Genomic DNA, 8,065 nt, shown 5'->3' with positions numbered 1-8,065 from the left:
TGACAATTTAAAATAAGCAGAGGACATTATGGTCTAGTTAAAATCAATTTTTATTTTTCAAGTAGTCTATTAACATTGAGTTATTTACAAAAAAATGAGCCCACACATTGATCAAGAAAAATTATTAGCTAAACCTTTTGAGTGCATTATTTCTCTCACTTCCATCACAATGCGAGGAAACTCATAATTTAAAACATATACAACACAACTTAAATATATCCCAAACCGATGAAGAGTAAATTTTGCTCCACCAATACCAAAAAATAGTGAAAGTACTTTGACGCCATCAAGATAGAATGCTTTCAAGACTAATAAATGATATGGAATTGTATCTTTTTGGAATGAATTACCCAAACAACAAAAGCAATCATTCAGACAAGAAGTTCCACGAGTGTGATCTCTGTCAAATCCTAATATAGGTTCTATCTCATGGAGCTCTAGAGGGACGAGGTCACCTGGCCCCACCTTGTACCAAATTCCACTCTTCACACTTTTGAAGTATATATTTTTGCACACTATCTTGCAGTTGCCCTCGTGAATTCTGAATCATAACTCTCAGTTGATCAATAGGGACAGTGCCACATCGTCTTAAGTCTATGGAATTCAATTTTGTCGTCTGATCCCATGAAGGCCAATACTTTTTTATTTGTGAAAGTGCTTCCTGAATAGTCATGGGGGGAGAGGTTCTACTTGAAATTGCTCTTCTATTGGAAGGTTATGCACATACCCTCTTGCTCTTCTGAAAGCTGAAAAGAACATGAGTCCACCAACTCTGGTTCAACACTATTAAATTGTTCGGATATTGTCTTCCAAATATCTTTCAATACAAAAGCATCATTCTCATAGTAGAAAAAGCTGGCCCTTGCATGAACGCATTGATTTTCTTTGAACGCTAGCCAATAGGTTTCCTAGGAATTCCAAAACTAATTAATTCCTTGGGACACAAATTAGGGACTGCATCACATACTTCAAACATTGCTTGCTTGTCTTGCATACCCTCTATGTATTTTTCATACTTCAACACTTTCATTATCTATATTACAATTTCAAACTTACACAATTTCATTATCAATGTTAGAATTCTTAAATATCAACTTTTTTTCAAACTATTGAATTTCATCTTGAATTAAATGTGTTTTTAATTGTGCGATCATAAGTTCTTAGTTATCAAATTTAGTTTATTAAAAAACTATATAATTTAATAATTTAAATTAATTGTACTATGGATGAATTTAATAATTTAAATTCATTTATCAACTTTTTTTTAAACTAGATTGAATTTCGTAAGTGAAAATTAAAGTATGTGTTTTTAAAATTGTAAGATTATAAGTTCATAATTATCATTTAGGTTAGTTTATTAAAAAATTATATATTTTAATGTTACTTTATTACATCTACGGTCATGTACTCTTAAAGTTTGAATTAGTTTAAATTAATATATTTTTTTAATATTATATTTTGTAAAAGTTCTCTAAAATAATGTATTGGCTTACCTAATTAACATATTTTTATCCACATAAAAATAATATTTATCTTTAGCGGGTTAGTAATTGATAATTTAAGAAATATGTATCTTTCTAACTTCCTACTAATTGATAATTGATATACATGTACACACGTGTCTTAAGATCATGTTCTATAGCTATAACACACAAAAATATAGATATGTACACATATACACATCTCAAGAATAAACATCTATAGATCTAATATATCTCTATGTATCTGAAATGCAAACTGTAAATCTAGAATAAATATATGTATGTAGCAAAATATAAAAAGTCATATATACGTACATGTGATGGTATCTAACTACTGAAATACTCAATAATCAAATAAATAGTGAAAGTACATGTATGTCATCAAGGAACTGAAATACACATGTGTACATATAAACTGGACCTCCAATATATATGCATCAAAAAATATATAAATCTGATCTACTACTAGAGGGACCCCTCAAGATGCATACGAACAGAATGACCCTCTGATCGAGTCTCCTGTACATCCTCTCGCCGAAGCACATCAACCAAGTCCTGCAAATATATATACATATATAGATACATGTGTTAGAGTTGTATCTTTAAAACATATATATACATATGTGCATCATGTACATGTACATTCAAATTAAATACAAATTTGCATATATATATATATATATATATATATATATATATATATATATATATATATCTAGTTTTCAAAATATTTAAATAACTTTAAACAAATTATTTAAAACTCAAGTACCTAAGCACTACCAGGTGCCTCAATAGAATCATCTCTCTCATGTACATGATGCTCTGAACCAAGAGTATGTGTAACCATGTGCTTAGTGACCTGTGCCTACATGATTTATTATGAGTTAAAGATTAAATTAAATATCTACATATATATCTGAACTAAATTTTTCAATAAATGAACATATTTTTTAATTTCATATATATTTAAAATTAAAAATAAATTATATATGTACTTGGGTCTCTGGAGGTGGAGGATGATCAATAGACTCCATCGTATCATCTACTGATGCACCTAAGCCTGAAACTCCATGTCCAACTGCTAGTAAATCTGAGTGAAGTGGACTGTGTAACTAGTTGGGTACATTTGGTGTAGAATCAATGCTATCAGGTCCGAACAACAGGTCCATGTATGATGAAATCCCTAGGCTTGAACTAGTATAATTCTTAGACAAGCCTCGTAACTGCTCACCAAAATCATCAAGGCCCTTAGCTATGATATGGACATCTCCAACTCGTATGCTCGAGTCCTCTTTAGAGTGTCGTAAGTCTGGTGCCGAATGCTGTGAGCTACGGATAGGTGTATCATCTGTCACTGGTGTGGCGGCCTATGTCTGTGGAACTGTGTTGAGGCTCTGATGCTGTCTAACAACATCCATCACTGCGTGTACTGGAATCCTTTGTGTATTAGAAATATAGCTAATAAAGTGCAACATATCCTCCAAAAAATATAGTGACATATCCATATGTGTCTGCTATCATGAAAGGCCACGAATATCGCCTAGCAGTGGTAGCCCAGCAACTCTATATGCATCATCAGAGGAGACACCTGAAGTGCTACTAGATGCCTATGAAGATGGTCGACCAAGTGGATGAGGACGTCGACTATGAAGATAACGACCAATAGAATCTGATGTGATACTAGCCACCATAGATGCAATGTGCCCAATAGTGTCAATTGCTTCCCTCTGGGAAGCAATGACAACTCTATCTGCAATAGGCGCATGTGTAGGAATCACAGGAGGCATCCTCGGTCCAACAAATTGTCTAAGATCTGCAGGTGGCAGACGATCTACACTACGGTACTGGTCACGATTTGTGATCCGACCACGCCCCTATCCGCAATAATCAGGAATATCTAAGTAGTTGACATTGAGCCCTATACGGAACTCAGCACACAACTGTTGTGCAAAATAAAGGGGTATCTGGTTGTTATTAGGATAATGACCATATGCAGCTAAAAATCATGGATAGATCATGCTAGCAATAATAGGGTCTCTACATTGTGTGACTCTGTAGCCTCTCACCCTACCCTGTGTCCCCTCATAAGCTAGAAAGAACTCTCTCTGGATGACATATTTGGGGGCTACCCTCTTGACATCATTGAATGATGCATCTCCTAAAACCTCAGCCCTAAGCTCCCTACATATGGAAGCTAATATGGCAGGAGTAAATGAATGGTGATCTCTAAACCTAGCTGTCAAATCTTGTAAACTCCTACATATTGTAGTACATATGTCTCTGTAAATACCATCACCAGAGGTCAATATAGAGTGTTGCGGTCTAGCAACCTCCTGCTTTGAAAATGTAAATAAAGCATCGATATCGATGCATGGAGGTGGTGCAACAGGACCTCCAGTAGGAGCTATAGGTGCAACCTGACCTGGAACATGAGCTACATCAGGAGCCACGATAGGACCTACACCACCAAGAGCCAGAACATGAGTTGCACGACAAGCCTTATGTTGAGGTGCACAACTAGCCCCACCAGAAGTTGCAACACGAGCCCCACCACGAGCTGCACGAGGAGCCATATTGGGAACTGCATCAGGTACTGCAACAGGTACCACATCAACCTATGTCGCAGTAGGAGTTGCAGCAGGAACTACATCAAGTGTCGCACTAGAAGCCACATACGGCATATCATGTGAAGCCATATTTATAGAAATGTATGAAGAGCTTAACTACCTGCTGTACACAATTTTTTATTTTTAATATTAAAAATTATACACATGTAATTAAACATACATCACACATCATGAACCTAGATAATTTGTAACACATCCAAACCTAGATTAATTTGCATATAAGTATAAGATAACTTTAAAGTTGAGAGTTTGGTTATGGTTAGAGTCAATTTGTTGTTCTAAGATTTTATTATACTTTGGGGGGTATTATTAGAGAATTCAATTAAAAGGTAATAAATTATTTATATTACTCTTAAATGATAATGTTTCGAGGTTTAGGTTTCAAGTTGGGTCACATATAGATCATTTAAAACAAGGGTCATACTTCATGTATGTACATGTATTTGAATGTATGTGCGTGTATCTCAAATGTAATTTTTAACAATTTAGGATTAGGGTCAACTTGTTTTAATTTTATGTAAGTTAGGTTTCAATTAGATTTTGAAATAGGGTTTTAGTGTAATTAGGCTCAATTTTAGGGTAAGATTTAAGACATTATGACATTGTCAGGGTTTACATGAACTTACATAATTTCTAGCATTAAATTTAGGGGTTAATATTAAGGTCCATGGTTAAGAATTTAGGATAAGGAAACTTAACATATGAAGTTTATGATTTGGTTCAAGATTATGATTTAAGGTATTTATTATCATTTATAATCTTGAGTTTAGAAATTAAATTTTAAGATCAAGGTTAGGGTTAGGGTATGGATAATGGTTAGGGTTAGGGTTTGGTTAGTTTAGGGTTAGGTTTTGGATGTACATGTATGTTATATTCATACCTAGAGATGCAAATTAATCTACATTCTTATATATGTATAATTTAGGATCTCCCCTTAAGACATGTCATTGAATTATATAGTTAATTATATACTTCTAATTATTAAGACATTAAAAATAATAACATATGTACATTTAAACATGAATATTGAAAACATATGTATGCACGTCTATATCTAACACATGAACATATTTACATGTACATTTATGAAATAAAATATACATTTTAATCTACATTTTTATGTATAATATAAGATCTCTCCTTAAGACATGTGTTATTAAATATAGTTAATTACACTTAGTTATAAGATAAATTAAGATCAGTAGTTAACATATACAAAAATTATACATATAAAAATGTGAATTTATTAAAAACATGTACATACATCTACTTTTAACCATAAACAAATATACATGTACATCTATGTTCAAAATAAAAAATTATGCATGTTCTAATCTATATTTTTAAATGTACAATTTAGGATCTAGACCCTTAAGATATGTCATTTAATTAAACTTCTAAAATTAAAACATTAAAGTGAATTTGACATATATATATATATAAACATTAATATCAAAAACATACATGTCTACATTTAACATATACATATACATATACATATACACGTTTTTTTAAATTTATTTTCTAAAATTTATATTATTATAAATTTTGTAATGTTCTTCTAATTTTTTAAAAATATTTTTTCTAATGTTTTTCTAAATTTTATATTATTATAAATTTTATAATATTTTTCTAATTTTTTTAAAAACAAATTTCTAAAATTTATATTATTATAAAATTTCTAACATTTTTCTAATATTTTTTCTAAATCTATTTTCTAAAATTTATAGTAAATTATAAATTTTCTAATATTTTTGTAATGTTTTTTATAAATTTTATATTAAATTCTAAATTTTCTGATGTTTTTGCAATGCTTTTTTTAAAAATTGTTTTCTAAATTTTATATTAAATTATAAATTTTCTAATATTTTTTTCTAATGTTTTTCTAAATATATTTTTTAATTTTTAAAAAATATTTTTTCTAAATTTTATATTAAATAATAAATTCTCTAATATTTTTGTAATGTTTTTCCTAAAAAAAATTTCTAAATTTTCTAACATTTTTGTAATTTTTTTTAATGTTTTTTTCTAAATTTTCTAATTTTTTAAAATATTTTTTTTATAAATTTGTTTTCTAAATTTTATATTAAATTAAAAAATTTCTTATTTTTTTTAATGGCTTTTTCTAAATTTTCTAATATTTTTGTTATGTTTTTTCTAAATTTTCTAATGTCTTTTTTTTTTTTAAAATTTATTTTCTCAGTTTCTTTTCTAAATTTTATATTAAATAATAAATTCTCTAATGTTTTCCTAATCTTTTTTCCTAAATTTGTTTTCTAATGTTTTTCCTAAATTTTATATTATTTTTTCTAATGTTTTCTAAAATTTTTTTCTAATGTTTTCTATATAATATTTTTCTAATTTATTTTCTAATTTAATATAAATAAACAATAAAAATATTAAATTAACATTTAGATATGTTTTCAAAACTTTAAAAAATGTAAATAACATTCAAATATGCTTTAAAAACATTAAAATCTACTTTAATAACATTTAAAAATAATTTAAAAATGTTAAAAAATAATAAATAAAAAATATTTTGACATACTCGATGATGAGAATCAGAATGAAATCAACAGGATGATGGTGATGGAAGTAGCACAAATGACAGGTTCGCCCGAACACTCTAAATGAATAGTAGTCGCCGTAAAAGTGAGTTGAAAAAAATGAGAAATCATTTTTATGCGCCGAAAATCTATCCACCATGGGTTCACGCGAACGCACGTTCGCACAAACATATGTAAACGGGTTCGCGTGAACCCATGTTGGGTACATGTTCGCGCGAACATGTCAAAAGGGTTCGCGCGAACATATGAAGTTTGAAATGGTGAAAATTTTGTAACTTTTTTGAATTTGTTCATCCCACTAAAGTGGAACCCATTATTGTGGGATCACCCCAATAGAAGCACTTGCAGCCATGATAGAGTCTAGAAACAAACAAAACAAGTTACAACAATGAAAAGATAATGGCAAGCACTTCAAATAGATAACAACGAACAAAAATCATCTAAAGACTAATACAAACAACAATAATAGTCTAATACCTACTGATAACAATGAGCACTTCATTTTGGAAACAACTTGGAACATATAAATAGAGTTCTCTATGCTTTTTCATATGTTAATGTTGTGTTTTCTATGTTTAGTAACAAATTTTTGATATTTTTGCCGTTGTGCCAAAAGGTCGAGCTATCAACGAACGTCACAAACACCAGACTTACCCAAATCCACAAGAGGTGGTTAAGCCATGTCGCGAACCTCGAAGGAGGTGCTGACCACCAAGTCAACAATCTCCCCCTTAGCACCGAGGGTTCCACATCGACAAAATGAAGGAGACCTCTCGAGATTCAAACGTTTGACTCAAGGCTCTGATACCAATTGTTGGTATTTTTGTCGTTGTGCCAAAAGCTCGAGCTATCAACGAATGACACAAACACCAGACTTATCCAGATCCATGAGAGGTGGTTAAGCCATGTTGCGAAGGAGTTGTTGACCACCAAGTCAACAAAATTAGTTAAGTTCAACACAGTTTGGTAACATATTGACAACTTGACTGACTTGAGATCTAAGCCCACTATGTTGGAACATTCATTACCCAAAAATGAAAGAGCCTCTTAGGATTATTCATTATTATTTTACCAAAAAGATAAATGAATAAATTGGATAGCAAGATAAGTCTTTCTTTTCCAATTATCATTGTAGGGTATCTCAATGATTCCACATGTTCTCAGATTAAATTTACTTAGTTATTTAATTTCACAAAATGGTGAACATAAAACAAAATGGTATTGTTATTGGTCTTGTTTTGAGACAAAATCAAGAGGTAGCTATTGTTTTATAAGATATATATATATATATATATATATATAGCATGAGAGACTAAGAATCTAGTCATTGGATCAATTCAAAATGATATCATTTTAAGATAAAGTCAACAACTAATACCTGTAGCAGTGT

The sequence above is a fragment of the Cupressus sempervirens genome, chromosome 7 (assembly GCF_028749045.1).
Source record: "Cupressus sempervirens isolate cs-2001-9-10 chromosome 7, ASM2874904v1, whole genome shotgun sequence".
In the NCBI taxonomy this organism is placed as follows: Eukaryota; Viridiplantae; Streptophyta; class Pinopsida; order Cupressales; family Cupressaceae; genus Cupressus; species Cupressus sempervirens.
The sequence above is the reverse complement of the archived record's forward strand: the minus strand, read 5'-3'. Positions refer to the sequence as shown.